Here is an 18,525-nt window from a genome sequence, read left to right as displayed (position 1 = left end):
TTTGGAGGCACATAATTGTACAAGATTTCCTTGGATATAGGGAGCATTGCATTTTTTCTTCACTTCAACCATGAGACCCAAACCTGTTCCAGAAGATATGGGAGTGTGCTTATAGAAATTTGTTTCCACAAGAGTGTTAGTAAAGTCAGGTACTGATGTAGAGTAAGGAGGCCTGGGTTGCATCCAGCATTCCAAATTATCCCAAAGGTACTCAGTAGGGTTAAGGTTCACTCAAGTAAACCATATCTTCATGGAGATATGTCTTTGTCATGCTGGAACAGGTTTGCTTCTCCCAGTTCAAGGAGAGCATGCAAATTGTGTGGCTCCAACTTTGTGGTAACAATGAGGGAAAGAACCACATATGGTTGGAGAAGTCTGGTGTTCCAATACTTTTGTCTGTATAATGTATATAGTTAGGAATAAGTTTCTGGAGCTAAAATTTTAACCAGAAGTTCCTGCTGAATCCCTCAGGAAAGGATTTAAAGCGAGTGGAAACAGTGAACCCAAATTCATCCCCATATTTTAATATTTCAAAGGATTATGCAAATATTAACTCCAATCATTAATAACGACTGGAACCATGGGAGATATAAAGCGAGCCTCCAAAGTCCAAATACTCAAATTGAAGGAAAAAAAAGAAATAACAAATGACTCCGAAGGTGGAGACTACACAGCTGTGCAGAATGGAGCGCATTAATGAGATGGTCTGACCGTGTTACACATCGAAATGCTGCTGTGGCGTGTGATTTGTGGGTTTGCTTCGGTTAATTAAACTGCAGCAGGAGGTTTACAACTGCAGAGTTGGTTAAAAGAAATCAAAGGCTGTGTATTAAAAGCTTTGCATGCATTGCTTTTTTCCAAAACAGATCAATATTTGATGGTGCCAACATTCATCCATCCCCTTCTTTTAGTCAAGGAAAGTCACAAATAACAGGATTTAGCCATTTTGTGAGCTTGGGTGTAATATATCTTTGCCCAAATGCAATGTCTAACTAGCACTAATTGACCATAGCACTGTGGTGCTTTTGAAAGTTGAAAGTAACGCTTCCAGTTCAGTAACCAGCTTTGTTGGTTATGCTGGGTACAAGTCAACTGTAGCTTCTAGCTGCTCTTTTTGCTCTTTTCTGGGTTTTTTCTTTAGTTTTTACACTATAAGATCAGGAATGCTTACAAAATGATAAATGGGACAGCAAATAAACCTAACAAGCTATTATCTATAACTAAGCACAATGCCCTAAAAGCAGCAGATGATGATTACTGAAATTGTGTACAGCAAAAAAAATAAAAAATCTTATTATATTTTCTTATTTAATCTATATTGTCTTGTATTGTCTGTATTGTCTTGTGTAGTCTAAGCTAAATGTATAATGTTATTTATGTATGTATTTTTTTTAAAGTCACCAGTTGGAACCAAATTCCTTGTGGGTGTCAACAATAATACAGTAATCCCCCGCTTTACCGCAGTTCGAATCTTGTGCCCAGGTTTATCGCGTTAATTGCATTTGCCACATAACTAATTTGTTTTGCTGATTTTCCCGGTGTCTCACGGATAGCACCATACCCCAAACAACTTATAAGGAATTGTTTTTATGGAGTTTTATGTTGAAATAATGAAATGCATTTATAAAAATCAAATTATAAATAATAATGTTAAATAAAATCTTAATACAGCACAATACTATATACATAAAATACGGTTTTTCGTTTTCCGCGGGTTTATTCCACTGTAATAAACCTGATTCTTATTCTGTTCTGAAGAAACCTGGGAAAATATGAACGAAAATGGATCAGAGAACGATGTTTTGCCGCTTTGCTCTAAAATCAGACGACAATAACCATTATTATTTCTACCAGAAAAAAAGAGATACACGATTGAGCACAGTTACAATCTTGAGGCTACAGACATGTTTTCAGAAAGACATTTAATCCTTTCACTTGATAGCCATCGAATCTATTGTGGAATTCATATGGCAACCACACAGTCAAGCGCAGAACCACAAATTCATCCTGTCCTGTGCTTGAAAGAGAAAACCACAGAGCTGAACACATGGTTGCAGTGGCAGTAGGTAATTAATACTCTGTTACTGTGGGAGTTTATCTAATCCAAAGTGTGAAATAAAGCTAAATCCGAAATGTGACTGATTTACAAACCGTAAATGCTTGTGTTATGTTTTCTTCAATACTCCTTACACAACAGCGCTGAATTCTCGTTGCAGCAGCTGCACGATTTCTATTATTGCACTCATTCTAAGGCCATGTCCACTGAGACTTTTGAAAACGCATATTATTCTGTATTGACCTTCCATCCACACATGGTGTTTTTAGTAAACAAAAATGTAGCTTTTTGAAAATGCTCTCCAAAGTGGATACATTTAAAAACACCGTTTTCACATCGCAGTTTGGACTGTAAAAGCTAAGACTTTCGTAAATAATTGCACATTCCTAGTCATGTGACGGTGCCCATCTTCAATATTGCCTTTCAGGGGCATCTTAGTGGTGATGGGGCTTGAACTTTAAACTCTTTTAAATCACTAAAACAAGAAGCTTATATGTATATGGTTACATGATATTTTATACTGTTTGATATTTCACTGTAAACTTTAAAGTACTTTACTGGCACCCCAGGCGGCCAGTAAATTACACTTAAAATCTACAGTGTCAGGGGATACAGTGGCTTAGTGGGTTGCATGTTTGCCTCACACCTCAGGGTTTAGGGTCTCACATCCTGCCTACACCCTGTGTGCATTAAGTTCTCTCTGTACTTTGGGGGTTTCCCCTGGGTACGCTGGTTTCCTTTTACACTCATTAGCATTTACCAAATTGTCCACCCTGGACATCCAAGGTGTGTTATGAGTTCCCATGGTTAAGCTACACTTCATGACCCTGTGCAAGATAAGCCATATATGAAATAGATATATGAATGGATATCTGATCAGAAAATCATGCGTTGAAGTCACAGCTCCATTAAGCTGCCACTGCTAGTACCCTGAGCAAGGCCTTTAACCCTCAACTGCTCCGTCTTATAAAGGATATAAGTGTAAGTTGCTCTGGATAAGGGCATTTGCCTTAATGCTTTAAATGAATGTAATGCTGTACATTGTGGATTTTATTGCCCCAGTAGAGCAATATTTAAATCCACACATAATGCTTCATTAACCACAGAATTAAGATTGGTCATCCCAATCCTCTGGAACGATTTTTTTCAGTTACCTGTTTGAGATCGAGTTAGATGAGTTTATTCAAGAAAAGTCATTCATATGGTTTCTTTTTGCCACAAAGTAGCATATCTTAAATATTGAAAAAAAAAACATACCCACTCAAGCCTCACCTTGTTCACAATTCATATATTTTTAACTGCACTTACTGGTCCGAACCAGTGTTGTGCCCCAGACCAAATCACTTGACCCCCAAGCTGCTACAACACGCCACCCTTGTCTTGCTTGGCTCATCACAACTGCCTGGAAAAAGAAGTATTTGTGTTTTCTATTTTTTTGGAGTGACCTCCGGGGTACATGCCAGGATTAAGTGTCTGATGATGGAGTTAAGTGCCTCTCATACTGGTACCCAAACAGCCGTATCAAATCTCACCTCTGTGCTCAACCACACACTGTTAATCACAGCGGAGTGTAATTTATGCAGGTCTGAGTGAACATATGCAACAAATACAGGCATTTATTTGGCACACTCTCTATGTTTTAAACTTTACAGCTCGTTCTAAATTACACATTTCCATATATAATAATCAATATTATACTAAAGAGTGCAGGACACAGCAGATTTAGCAAGAGGACAGGTCTTTGTAATTGATAACACACTGAAAGTGATCATGTAGAAATCCTGGGACAGTTATAGCCCATTTGTTATGACGAATGGGAGCACCCTGAAGGTGTCATATTTAATTTCTTGCCCTGAGAAAAACTCGGTCACTTTATATTGAACAAGAACTTCCAAAGCCTGAAACATGATTTTCAGCCTTTCAGAACAATGATTCATTGTACAAAACGATCCATGAAAAAAACAAAAACTCCATTTACAGCTTGCGAAATAGTTATTGCGGGTACTGAGAATTGATATCACCAGTGGCGGACGAGGTTCACATAGCATGTACTTGAGTAAATGTAGAGATAGGTAAAATCTTAGGTAAAAGTAAAAGTGCCCCCTTTAAACTTTTACTTGAGTAAAAGTACAAAAGTATTTGCTATTAAATGTACTTAAGCACTAAGGTTTAATTACGGCTATAATGTTCCTATTATCATTTTTATCACAAGAATCTTTGCTTAATCAACTCAATTTATGTAAAAAAAGACTCTAAATGTTACTCTTAGAACACCGATCTACTAATAGAATGATGTTAATGAGTCAAACACTGATTGATATCTAATAAATTATCATGAGCCCAAAACATTCTTTTTAGCTACTTTATTAATGTGCTATGGTGAGTTAGAGCCAGGAATTTCTCCCACATTACTACACTCTATGTAGTAAGTAAGTAACCACCAAGCAGCAGTGGCTGTTTTAGCTTGAATGAGGCCCTGGGTGAACCACGTCTCCCTCCTTTTAAATAATTTCATCATTGAAAAGCTCCTCTCTGCTTCAGCTTCAGTGATAACACAATTTTGTTTGAGGGAAAACAAAATCCAAAACTACATGGCCCTGTGTGAAAAAAATGTTTGCCCCCAAAAACTGGTTGGGCCACCCTTAGCAGCAACAACTGCAATCAAGCGTTTGCGATAAGTCTGTTACGGTGCTGTGGAGGAATTTTGCTCCACTCATCTATGTAGAATTGTTGTAATTCAGTCACACTGGAGGGTTTTCCAGCATGAACCGCCTTTGTAAGGTCATGCCACAGCATCTCAGTAGGATTCAGGTCAGGACTTTGACTACGCCACTCCAAAGTCTTCATTTAGTTTTTCTTCAGATGTTCAGAGGTGGACTTTCTGGTGTGTTTTTTGATCATTGTCCTGCTGCAGAACCCAAGTTCGCTTCAGCTTGAGGTCACGAACAGATGTTTGGACATTCTCCTTCAGGATTTTTTGGTAAACAGCAGAACTCATGGTTCCATTTATCACAGCAAGTTTTCCAGGTCCTGAAGCAGCAAAACAGCCCCAGACCATCACACTACCACCACCATATTTTACTGTTGATATGATGTTCTTTTTCTGAAATGTGGTGTTACTTTTTTTTATGCCAGACGTAACGGGACACACACCTTCCAAAAAGTTTAACTTTTGTCTCGTCAGTCCACAGAGTATTTTCCCAAAAGTTTTGGGGATCATCAAGATGTTTTCTGATAAAACTGAGATGAGCCTTTATGCTCTTTTTGCTTAGAAGCATTTATTGTCTTGAAACACTTCTATGCAGACTATTTTTGCCCAGTCTCTTTTTTATGGTGGCGTCATGAACACTGACCTTAACTGAGGCAAGTGAGGCCTGCAGTTTTTTGGATGTTGTTGTGGGATCTTTTGTGACCTCTTGGATGAGTCTTCGCTGTGCTCTTGGGGTAATTTTGGTCGGCCGGCCATTCCTGGGAAGGTTCTCCACTGTTCCATGTTTTTGCCATTTGTGAATAATGGCTGTCACTGTGGTTTGCTGGAGTCCCAAAGCTTTAGAAATAGCTTTATAACCTTTTCCAGACTGATAGATCTCAATTACTTTCTTTCTCATTTGTTTCTGAATTTCTTTGGATCTCGGCATGCTGTCTAGCTTTTGAGGATCTTTTGGTCTACTTCACTTATTACACTCAAGTGTAATAAACCACAGTTTTAACAGGGGGGGGCAAACACTTTTTGTTTTGTTTGTTCATGTAGTTTTGGATTTTGTTTTCCCTCAATAATGAAAACCTTCATTTAAAAACTGCATGTTGTGTTCACTTGTGTTCTTCATCTTTTACTAATATTTAAATTAGTTTATTGATCTGAAACATTAGTCTGACACTATTTCACACAACTGTTAATATCACCCTAAATGCATTTATTGCGCAATTAAATACATGTCATTGTGCACAATTTCAGAACCAAGAACAAACAACTCCTTGACTAATTGTAGCTATAAGATACGTACAACATTTATATCCTTATAATGTCTTTTAAATTTGCCTTTCACAGTTTTTCTCAGTTGCTTTGAAAAATTTCTCGAATCATCCTTAATATTTTCAAACCATTCTCAAAACAATTTGTACAAACAGCACAAAACATTGGATTTCTTGCAAAAGCCTGTACTTTCCTCAAAATCCTTTTCCCCTTCTCTCAAAAGTAAGTATTTGTATCAAGTCAAGTCAAGTTTATTTCTATGGCGCTTTTCACAACAGACATTGTCTCAAAGCAGCTTTACAGAAGGCAAAGAAAGAGTTAAGGTGAATGGTGTGTATTTATCCCTGATGAGCAGCCGTGGCAACTGTGGCAAGGAAAAACTCCCTTAGATGTAATGAGGAAGAAACCTTGAGAGGAACCAGACTCAAAATGGGAACCCATCCTCACTGGAGTGTAAGATTACGAGTAATGTTTTTTCTACAGTCTTTTACAGTCATTTGTGGTTATAAAACTAGGAGCTACTGAGCAACTCATAAAATAGCTCAACATTTGCGATCATCACAGATCCAACACCAGCTTCTCCATGCCAGAACCTTTAAACACTCAAGTAGGTCCAATGTCAAAACTCCACATGAAGTGGGATCCAATTGGCACTGGTACGTCTTTAGATGGTTCGGGATGTTTGCGGGGTCGACATCTACTTCTTTAAAGGTCCACAATCTTCAGTCAATGAACATCTCATTCCTGATCATAATAAAAAAATCCCTTTGTCATTGTTCACAAACAAGATCGTCAATATGTCTGGTCGTGTTGTCAGTATGATGGTGTACAGTAGAACAGCAGAACCTAACTGATATTATAATATGATATACATAATATGACTATTAGTCTATTTCATTAAATGCATTAGCTTATACTATCTTCATAAGGAGAGATGAGCTGCATACACCTTTATCTTTTGCACGTTTTTTTTTTAATTGGGCTCCTGAGGGTTTAGACCTTTTTTTGTCACCCATAATTTTAAATTTGGATTCAGTTTTCCTTACTGATGTGACGTCACTCCAGGTCTTGTCAGTTATCCTACTGGAAACCCTGAAGACTGAGGTGACGTCACCTGTACTTGAGTGGATGAGTGAGGGAACTTCTCAGAGTCCTGACCAGGTTAATTCAGCGTGACGTGATATAACAATTGATGTAACGTAAAAGATTGCTTAAAAAATAAATAAATAAATATTTTATTTATTAATTTTTTTTTTTGGGTGGACGACCTGTGCCCAAGTTGTCTAAATCTGCCACTGCCAAGCGGCGATCAAAACAAGTTTAAAACAGAGCGCAGGCTCAATCCTGATCAGTGGCTTGCGGTGTGCGTGAAGTTTTTATCCCCTCATAAATAAAAAGAAACGACGGATTTTACAGAATGTGGTTGAGTTTACGGGAAAAACCTGAGAAAAGTACAGATACGCGAAAAAGCTGCTCAAGCACAGTAACGCATTACATTTAATTCCTTACTGTCCACCACTAGACATCACTCATGCTGTGTTTACACAGTCACCACTTGAAGTTCCTACAACTGATTTCTGTGGTAACTTATCTATGTCTTCACTCTCTTTTTGACAGCCATTGCACCAAGTGCTTTTATATTTAGATTATGATATAAAAAAATACAAAATATATTTATATTAGTTGCTTAATGAAATAAGACTCCTCTTTTTTTATCTGACCACCTAAAGAAAAGAGAAGACTCCAGCTAACAGCACAAACTAGATCACAGTTTACCGCATACTGCTGTTCCTGCTTACAGCCATGGGTCCTGTCATAGCACTATTACCACATAGTATTCAAATATGTCAGCTACATTTTTCGGCAATATTTTGCTTAAAATGACGACCAGAAATAACTGTCAAAGGTTTTTTGAAAATCTCTGCAAAAGTGGACACATATGAGTAGGGTTCAGAGCCGATGTTAATTGTTAAACCTTAACTAGCAAATTTGATCATGACATCAAAACACTGTAGTAAAAACAAACACCAATCTGCATATCACCTCAGACAATTAGGTATAAAGCCAATGCTAGTTCTGTGTTTTCATTCGGTTATGTTACTTTAGTTAGCTAAATAAAATAAACACAGTAATGTTCCCGGTCTCGTTACATTAGCTAATGTAATCATTTGAATATTCCTGGTAAAGTGCAATCCATAAAACAGCAAGCTAGCATAAATACCTTTATGGGAAAAGGTAGTAAGAGGAAAGTTGCATCATAAAAAAATATGTCGCTTGCATTATGAATTCTGTCACACTTTCTCCTCCATCATACTAAGCTGAAAGCCAGTTTGCTGTCATTCATACCAAATAAATGGGAAATTACAGGAAGCCTCGCAGCCCACACATGATTTAAAAAAACCACCAGACGGTTACAGGCAGCGTTCGGCAAACCACATTTCTCTATGAAACCAAACCTCCAGCACATTGTCAGTGTCTCTGTACTAATTCTGTAATCCCCGTCTAAATGTTCGAGTTGAAGTCTACAAATTGCGAAGGCAGAACTATGAAAAGTCTCAAATGAACATGGCCGTCAATGTCACGTCAAACTTCTACCATCATCCTGTGCCCTCGAGCTACACCGCTACTCATAAAAGCTAAAAGACCGCTGCTGCTGTGGGGGAGGGGACCAAGGAGGACTAACTTTTTCTTGTAAGGAATATGGAGCTGTCTGTTGAAGAGCCGTCATCATCAGTCAGAAATAATCCAATAATCCTCTTACCAATGACAAATCGTGACGGAGCTATAAAGGACATTTTTACAGTTTGACAGGCGTTGAAGGAGATTACAGACAGGTTGAACATGACATTGAGGTACTGTGGTGATATGTGAACAGTAGATTGTGATTGGATGTTCTGTGTCAAGGTCTACTGTCAAGGGGCAACGTGGGGGCGGTTCCAGGACTAGGCGGACTGCAGCGTAATCAGAGAGAGATTGTGCGAGCATGTGCATGTAAAAATAAAGCCACAACTGGCGAGTGTCTGTTACATGTATTATAGCAGGCAAAATCTCCGAGTATTACTGACAGCATGTGCTGCTCACTGACCCATTCGTTCTGTATTTCAAGCAGTTAACTTAAGGTTAACAATCTGGAAGAAGTGATAGTGTGGTTTATTGGAATTGGAAATTCTTGTGTGTTTGTACTCCGTCTCTGCCCTGTATGCATGAAGGTTTCGAGGGAATCCACTGGGTACTCTAGTTTCATTCCCAAGATGTGCATTGTAAGCTGACCAGCATTCATTTGTGAATTAGTGTGAGTGCTTGTCTTTGCAGTGAGACAGGAAATGTTCGAAATATTGCAAAAACAAGGTATTTGCAATACCTGGGTGTGCGACAATGATTCAATTATGCCTGTTTATTAACAGTAAAGCGTTATTACAGCTCGTACAAGATACACTTTATAGACACAAGTTTGTGGAAAACTCATTTGTATGTGCTTTTCGAACGATCCATTCCACATGCAGTTCTCAATTTAAACTTTCTTTCGGCTTCTCCCATTAGGAGTCGCCACAGCGGACCATCGGCATGTTTAATTTGGCACATGTTTTTACGCTGGATGCCCTTCCTAACGCAACCCTCCCCATTTATCCGGGCTTGGGGCCGGAGCTAAGGCTTGTGCAACTCTAGTGGCTGGGGTTGGTTCCCTGACTGGGGATCGAAACCGGGCGGCAGCGGTGAGAGCGCCGCATCCTAACCACTAGACCACCAGGGAACCTAAACATGCAGTTCTCAATTTGCTGTTACAAAAATCTTCTGGGAAGATGTTCCACTAGATTCCAATTCATCCCAAAAGATGTTCAAAAGGTTTCCAAGATCTTCAAGATCTCAAAAAAAAAAACAGTTTTGGGTCTCCTATTCAAAGTGAATAGACTATTTAACGGTACCACATCCAAAGACATCCTATACATTTTTGTGCCTATAAAGATAACAATTTGGGGAAGCACCACAAACAAGAGAGGACACTTACCAGACACTTAGCCCTCTGTTTTCTGTATGTAGCTTTATGTTGATTTATGTAGCACCAGGGTTCTGGAGGAACATTGTTTAATTTCACTGTGTACTGCATCAGCTATATATGGTTGAAATGACAATAAGCTTCTTGACTTGACATGACTTGACATATGGAATAATATAGTAATATATAGCAACCATTTTTATCCTTTTCCACTGAAATTTATTTTGTAACAATGTTAGCTACCAGCCATAAATCAAGCATAGCTGCTACTGCTACTGCAAAACAAAAACATTACACATCCACAAATGACGACTTGCTCACAAAATCTACAAATCAAATGAGTCACCTGACACTTGCTAGTACAAACCTACTGCACAGTAGCACGGTTGAGAGGAAAAGACCGACAAAAAGTCCTCTAAAATATTCCAATCCAGTCAATGGTTCCATCAATCCAACACTGTGATGTTGTTGGAAACCAGCCAGGCTTCACTAAATCCCACATTTATTTTCTTATATCCGTTCTGCCACTTCCTTCTTCCCTGCATAAACATCCTCCCATGATCACCTGCCACACCTTTTCTGAAAACATTCCAAAACTCCTGAGGAACTCTCCTATTAAAAGACTGAAGAACATTGACTGAGCTCAGTCTGGAACAAAACATTCGGTTTATCTCAACTGTAATGACGGAAACGTGGGGGCGACGTTAAAGCAAAATAGCTGGCAGGGAAAGTCATTTGATATTTACCCCCTGTCACTACGCTGCCATACAACTGTGCGTGTGAGGGAAGCGAAAAATATCCCGCGAGAAGAAGAAAAAACAACAAAAACAAACAATAATAGTGGAAGATGTAACAATCGTCTGCGTCACGGTCGTTAGTGCCACCTCATTAAGCATATGCAAAACAGCTCCGTAAACAAACGGACAAAAACGAGCGGTGATTTCCTACCCTGAGCGGAACGCCTGCTTACAAAAGGACCATAAAAGAAACTAGCTCGCATGAGAGGGGAGATGAAATGCACAACAGCAGAAGGGGCAATCGATTCGCCGTGCCTTGGTATTCAGGTGAAAGTGTCCCGCATTAGAACTAGAGATCTATTCACAGCTGGCTGCGAGAACATCTCGAGTTTAATCTTAGGAGCTTATGTGTGTGATGGACATGTTAAGGAACTTCCTTTATGTCTGGATTTTTGCACTGACGATCGAAGAGACTTATATTGATTTTTGTCGATGAAATCGAGACTTGAAGACGGGAAGTAGGACGAGTGCTAGTGAAAGTGAAAACTGAAGAGAGACAAATTACTATAGGGCACAAAGGAAAAGGCACTGGCTCGCCTCCAACACAAACTTACACCCTCCTTGGCTCCGGCGTGTCCCAGAGACTAAACCCGCAAACAAACGAATAGAGAGCATGGCAGCAAGAGAAAGAGAGAGAGAGAGAGAGAGAGAGAGAGAGAGAGAGAGAGAGAGAGAGAGAGAGAGAGAGAGAGAGAGAGAGAATAAGAGAGAGAATAAGAGAGAGAGAGAATGGGCTCCATTTTCAGAGACACCATTGTACACACTTTATATAGCTAAGCTTTCCTAGAGGCTGAAAAAATTAAATCCAGGAACATAATACGTAAAGCAAATGTACTTTCTAATCTAATGTGAACGGAAACAAGAGAGGAAACCGAATTCAGGTTTCAGGTGTACACTTCTGAATCACCAACTGAAGTGAATCAAATGGTTCTCAACAATTCCATTGTTTTCAATTCAATTTCATTCAATTCAATTCAATGCAATAGATACTGTCCCAAACTAGGTTTACAAAATGAACTAGATTACAGATATAACTTTTAAATGTAGAAATCGTTCCATATAAGTTTCAAATACTTTATATTTCTAAAAAACTCCTGATACACGAGACCACATTGATGACATCGAGAAGATTTGAAATGTTCACCAGACAATAAACTAATGACTTATAGATTCTGCTTTGAGCCAAAAAAGCATGTAAATAGCTGAAAATAGTTTTGTTTCAGTTTGTATTTCGTTCCTGTGTAACATGTTTACCATCACTACTGTTTCACACATGCAAAGGGGTTTTCAGTGCAATCGCAAAGAAATGAAGGGTGATGCAGTATCATTAAGCCATTCGAACATCGAACTCGTGCATCATATTTGATTTCAACAAAACATTTGGTACAGGTAAACAGTAAATAGGTAGAAATGCATTTGCATTGGTATCACATGGAGGAGTGGTTGCTCAGTGGTTAAGGTGCTGATCGAAAGGTCTGGGGTTCAAGCCCTGGTATCGCCAAGCTGCCACTCTTGGGCCCTTAAGCAAGGCCCTTAACCCTCTGTGCTCCAGGGGCACCATATCATGCTCTGAGCAAGCTGGGATATGTGAAGAACAAATTTCACTGTGCTGTAACGTATATGTGACAAATAAAGGCTATTCTATACATGCATCTAACTACACTGGAACGACCAGTGTAAACGTATTCATGGATTTTCAGAGCTACGTCCACATTAATCCAGTTACATTTAGAAACACGTTTTTCCTCAGTGTGCATGTTCACTAAAATTGGGAGCTATTTAAAAAAACCTGCTCAAGTGGGTACGGTGTTAGAGCGCGAGTGAAAAAAAAAAATCAAATGTCGTATTTTTATTCATGTGACCCGTTGCACTCAGGACAGACGTGAGGGTGGACGTTATATTGCAGTCTTTGTGCCGGCTGTCCAGTTTGATAGCGTTGTTAAAGATTAATGTCACTTTGTACAGCCTACAGATTGCATTTTTCTCAGAGGACAAAATGTCCACTAGCACTTGACTTCTGAGAGACGGATTTCGCATGCGTTAAAGCTTTACGTTAAAACACGTTTGCGCATTATAAGGACGTGGATGTTTTTTTTTTTACATTTTACTGCAGACGAGCAAAATAACACCGGACCATCACTTCAACACTTTAAGGACAATCATTAAATCACTTGAATTTGTACTTCCAATATCTGCCATACACATTCATGTATGTACATATATTTTCATATATTTTCTATAGTTTTTACTTTTTATTGATCTACTTTATTTATTTGATTTCCTTAAATTCTATTCCTTTTTTATGCTTAAATGTTGGACGGTCGTACAAGCATTTCACTGCATGTCGTACTTTGTATGTATGTGTATGTGACAAATAAAATTTGATTCGATTTGATTTATGGAAAAACAGCCAGTGTAAACACAATTAAAACGAAAGCGGTTCATTATATAATTAATAGTTTAAAAGGTATAAATTATTACTAATTGATAAATGAATTACAAATTCCTACACTGATGTTTTTTTTAGTTTTTTTTTTACATATATATTAAATAAAGTCAATATTGAGAAAAAAATGATGGCATAAAAAATATTTAAAAAATTACTTCCAGGATCCAAATTGTAATTACTGCCTTTTTGGCCAGAAACATGTGCAGTATATATTTAGGAATAATCAAAAGAGTCAAAATTATGATAGGTGGAATGAGTGCTCGTATTCAGGAGTGTAACGGTGTGCCAAGTATTACATCATTACTAAGGGGAAAACCTGGAAAAACGTGGGAAAAGCCAGCCTATGCTCTAAATACATATATGAGACAGGCATTGTACATCAGGTTCCTCTGAGAACTCGTTATCCATGAGAACGAAAATGAATTTTTTCGACTTCTCAAAAGGAACGGGATTAGAACAGTTCAGCTCACAACACAATAAGATAGGTGAGATCCACACACACACACACCTACACACACACTTTTCCGTGTGGGAGGTGGGAATGTGTGCTTTCAAATCCCCTTGTGAACACCAGCTATAATAATCGCGCTCTCTGTGCCGTCAGATTCGTGGCTTACACGATAAATTAAAAAAAAAATCGTAATTGACGCTGTTTTATTATTCGTTGAGTGGCGAGACAGAAAACCTTTTTTTCTACTGAAGAGAGAAGATATCTTTCTATCTCTCTCTTTCTCACTCTCTTTTTGACGCCTGGGTGTGTTTCACCACAAAAGCGAATATCGGAACGAAACCTTTAGAGAGCTGGGGGGGGGGGAAGAGACAAGCTGTCTGCTACAATGCACGAGGTGGTCTTTAAAGAGAAGAGAGATAAATGCAAGATTGACTGGAGGATAAAAATTTCATGGTTGCGAAGATTCATCCTTATTCATTCGAGCACGTCTGAGAGGGGAGGCATTGCAGAGTAAATGCCCTTGGAGACTCGGCCGCTGCTTACCTGTGCACACGTGGAGAGTACCGTGGGAATCAGGTCACGTCCCTGGTGTGTTATGTGACTTGTTTTTCAAAGTAAATGAAGACAGCTATAATATATATATATATATATACACATCATGCTGGCTAACCCTATGCAAATTTGATATGATGTGCTACTTCGTAATTTGCCTACCATCTCTACTAAATTGTATCCAAGACCAGATGTAGTGTGTTTAAAAACTGTAGCTTGTGGAATCGAGGACCTCAAATGGTACCCTAATAATCTTGATATTTCTATTAGATTGGAATAGACAAACGGACACTTTCTCAGATACTAAGCGAGGAGTTTCTTCGAATTCGACCTGTAAAAATTGAGCCCTCGTGGTCCCACGTTTCTTCAATTCCCCGCTCATGACTTTAACACCTATAAGCAACTATTCTTCCTTTATGGACCCACCAATCACACACAAGACAAACTACAAGTGACAGGAGCAACCTGGAGGATTAAAGCTTCTGACAATTTCTTACATGTGAGATTAACTCCATTTCAGCTTCTCAGACAGGATGAAGGACACAAACGCAATGATATCGTGGAAATTATTGTTTTTTCAAAGGCTTTAGATCGAATACGCCGTGTCCTTCTAGATCAGGGGTCTCAAACTGGCGGACTCCGGTCCAAATCCGGACCGCAAAATGCGCCCGGTCGGACCGCGAAGCCTTTTCACATAATCAAATTAATATCTGCAAAACGCTATTTTCTAATAAATCCAAATTTGTATCACATCAAGGTGGGCTCAGTAGAGATGTTTGGGTCCTACGGCGCCACGGGTCCCCACTACTGTTACTATTAGGGCTGGGACGATTCACTAATCTGGCAATTCAATACTATCCCGATACTTTTGTGCCGATTCAATACATATTGCGATTCTGTAATTATAAGGACGAATTTCTTTGCAGAGAAAAAGAGCAATCGACTCTGTGATGCGTTTTGCTTTCTCCGAAGTGCATGGTCATTTACTCAATGTCAAATCCAGAGTTTGTTGAGATGCTGCAGGTTTCTTGGCGTTCAAAAGCATGGTATTGCCACAATATGCTATCACTGTATGGCAGAGTTGGCATACCGTTTTAGTCATGTCCAGCGCAGCTCTTTCTGGCAGTGTGTCGGATACGACGTCTTCTAATACAGACAACAACAAAATACGTTTCGCTCTCTGTCGGAATAAAAGCGATAACGTCTTCCCACCACCTCTCTGGAAAAGTAAAATATTTCAATATATATCGATTCTGAGGTAAACAAATCGATCTCAAAATCGTTTTAAAAAGAATCGTGATAGTTTGGTAAATCGATTTTTTTCTCCCACCCCCTAGTTACTATGCTCACTGTTTAGACGTGCAGTTGAGCGTGCGGTGAAGACGAGAGAAACGTGCAAAAGATGAAACTTTCAGTGAGTGAAAAAACAATGGCATTTTAAAAAATAAGGGAAGATGGTGATTGTGTTTCTGAATGATTTTGCTGTTGATATTTTATCAATGCAACGTGAAGAATCGAAGACAACAACGTTAAACATTAGATACATTCAGTCAGGTAACGACAATACGTGTGATGTCATTACTTATGATCTCAGTTCAAACAGAAACAAAGGCGCTTTTCCTTTGATGTATTCTTTTATCATGTGTCCAATAAAAATTCTTTTTTAGTCTGGCAAACATCATCAAGTCATGTTTTTAGGTCTATAATTGTCTCAGCTGATGAGGAGGGTTCATTTACTGGACCTCAATGCTGTTCAGTTGAAGACTCCTGATCTAGATGAAGAATAGAAGTCACTTCCAAAACCAGACCCTTTTCTCCTCAGTGACTTTTGACGCACCTTGACAGCTATTTGAAGATATTTGAAGGGAATCACATTTCACTCCACCTCAACAGTTGTGGATTTTCTGTCTCATAATGAGTTGAGAAGGTGAAGAAGAAGAAAAAAAAAAGCAGTCGAGCAGCAGCAGTGTGTGTCTCTTTGCCAACTCCCTGTTCTACCTGTAGACTCCAAATCAATGGCGGTCGCAGCAGGAAACTCCGCGGTCTCCTCAAGGCCTCCAGAACCAAGTCAGAAACACACACACACACACACACACACACCTCTGGACCAACCAGCGTGAGTATAAATGAAAGCGAGAGGGGTGAAAGACAGGCATACTGAGCTGTAAAACCCTGGCCAAGCGCCGGAGGACACCCGAAGAAGAAGAAGAAGAAAGGGACGTTGACAAAGTGTGAAGACCTGAAGGCGCTTTGAGGAGCTCCCTGGGGTTTCTATGGAGAGTTTAATACCTGTTAGTACATGGTGTATAAACTAGCGGTGTTAGGTGGTGTAAAGGCCTGCAGCTATAACGTCGTACAAGTCAGGGACAGTTTATAAAACTTGCTCTGAAGTCTTTAGATGTTCTTGATATTAAACCCACTCCGGGTTCTTCTGCAGATGTTTAAAAGCGCAAAACAGACCAAACAAAAACAATCAACAGCGACTTGTTTATTATTAATCCGTTTGTGTGTACGTGATTGCTAGCTGGTGGTGGAGTGGAGGAGGGAGGAGGAAGGAGAAGGAGAAATAATGCCGGAATTCTGTACGGTATCAGAATAAAGTCGGTGTAATTAAATAAGGATAATGGACAATAAGGAGATCGAAGGTGAAGCTGCACGCGCTGCTCGTTGCTAAACACACCGCCGCCTGCGTTACCGGGTCGAGCACGCGCTCCGGCGCAGCGCGCGGGGAAACGAGCCGCAGAATCCACTCACCTTTACCGGAGTGTGGCATCCTGACACGGGCGTCTCTCGCTCTCTCTCTTCTGTCTCTCCTCCCCGCCATGTGAGCACGCTGTTAGACTGAAGGTAATCCCCAGGTACAGCTGGCACTGTGTTCGAGCACCGGTTGGGAAGCCCCGGCGGCGGAATGGGCTCTCCTCCTCCACATTAGGAGTAACAGCGGGGGCAGTGTTCAGTGTGGAAGGGAGAGAGAGGAAGGTGTAATACAGCGGTGACGCGCTAGGGGGAGCAGAGCACAGAGTCTTCCTCCACTACAGCCTTATAACGCTTTATAACGCTACATGGTTCTTCTACAGACACAGAGAGAGAGAGAGAGAGAGAGAGAGAGAGAGAGAGAGAGAGAGATCGGAAGACAGACAGACAGACAGACAGACAGACAGACAGACAGACAGATAGATAGATAGATAGATAGATAGATAGATAGATAGATAGATAGATAGATAGCACACCAGCCGGAAGGCAGACAGAGAGATAGACAAATAGACAGATATACAGATAGAGAGATGGATAGGCAGACAGAGAGATAGACAGATAACATACAACACACAAATAGATAGATAGATAGATAGATAGATAGATAGATAGATAGATAGATAGATAGATAGATAGATAGATAGATAGATAGATAGATAGATAGATAAATAGATAGACAGACAGACAGACAGACAGACAGACAGACAGGCAGATAGATAGATAGATAGATAGATAGATAGATAGATAGATAGATAGATAGATGATAGATAGATAGATAGATGGATAGATAGATAGATAGATAGATAGATAGATAGATAGATAGATAGATAGATAGATAGATAGATAGATAGATAGCACACCAGCCTGCTTAAACCTGTACAGTTATTAATATTATATTTGAGTATAGACTAAATCCCCCTCGAGCCCATCATGAATGTCACATTCTGAGCACATCACTGACGGCACTCTCAGCAGATATTTTTGAATGATGGCTATCCAGACATTTTATAATGTACTCAGACTCAACCTCCACCTGAATAATATCTGTTCAGTGGTGACCATCGAGTGGTTCATTTACACTGAAGGACAGGGTTTTTGGAATATACACACACACATGAATTCAAACAAAAGAAACCTTGGGTGAATTTTCTTTTTCAAAGTATGTGGTTCAGACGGGAGAAAAAAAATAATTAAAACAATATTCTCCAACCACGTATCTGACATGTTTTCTCCTCAGACCTAGCACACTACTACCTGTATAAACGTTTTGATAAAGGAGTTCTGATTAAATATACATTGTTCTGTTCCATATGTTCTCATCATTGTAGCTGTGTTGCTTTTCTGTGTCCTGTTCATGCACATTTTAAGCATTTAGGCATAGTTGTATACACTGAATGAAAAAAAGGGTTAAAAGCCTAAAGGGCTGTAAAAATGGAATGTGGATAATTTTATCTTTCGGGATCTCGAGAAGTTTATAGACCTACCTGTCTGCATTTCAG

General features: G+C 39.4%; 1 protein-coding gene across 1 annotated transcript in view; it reads right to left on the bottom strand.

Moving 5' to 3' along the window:
- Nucleotides 1–17,258, bottom strand: part of LOC124377969 (vang-like protein 1) — a 73,061-nt gene extending 55,803 nt beyond the window's left edge. Inside the window, exon 1 of the mRNA XM_046837391.1 lies at nucleotides 17,027–17,258. The gene's annotated coding sequence lies outside the window, so the exon portion shown is untranslated. The remainder of the gene's footprint in view (nucleotides 1–17,026) is intronic.
- Between the last annotated feature and the right edge of the window lie 1,267 nt (nucleotides 17,259–18,525).

This window comes from Silurus meridionalis, chromosome 24 (assembly GCF_014805685.1).
Source record: "Silurus meridionalis isolate SWU-2019-XX chromosome 24, ASM1480568v1, whole genome shotgun sequence".
Classification (NCBI taxonomy): Eukaryota; Metazoa; Chordata; class Actinopteri; order Siluriformes; family Siluridae; genus Silurus; species Silurus meridionalis.
Note: the sequence above shows the minus strand (reverse complement) of the source record. Positions and strands in the feature narration are given on the sequence as shown.